General features: G+C 44.2%; 1 protein-coding gene across 2 annotated transcripts in view; it reads left to right on the top strand.

The window, feature by feature from the left end:
* The window catches only part of nyx (nyctalopin), a 7,319-nt gene that overhangs the window by 4,825 nt on the left and 2,252 nt on the right, over positions 1–242 (top strand). The window lies entirely within an intron of this gene.

Genomic DNA, 242 nt, shown 5'->3' on the forward strand with positions numbered 1-242 from the left:
GTGTGGAATCAGTCATGTTATTTTGGGGAGATAAAAAGAACATTGAAATGGGGAAACGGGTCAATTTGACCCGAGGACAACATGAGGGTTAAACCAATCACAATGGTCTTGGGCGATGGTAAACACTGGACGAATTGTCTCTGGATGAAACTTGTTTTGGTACTGAAGAAGCGTCTACATCTGAAAGACGCTGTGATTGGTGGATAGGATATGGAGCAGGGGACTGACAGCGACATAACCAA

Source organism: Etheostoma spectabile, chromosome 11 (assembly GCF_008692095.1).
Source record: "Etheostoma spectabile isolate EspeVRDwgs_2016 chromosome 11, UIUC_Espe_1.0, whole genome shotgun sequence".
In the NCBI taxonomy this organism is placed as follows: domain Eukaryota; kingdom Metazoa; phylum Chordata; class Actinopteri; order Perciformes; family Percidae; genus Etheostoma; species Etheostoma spectabile.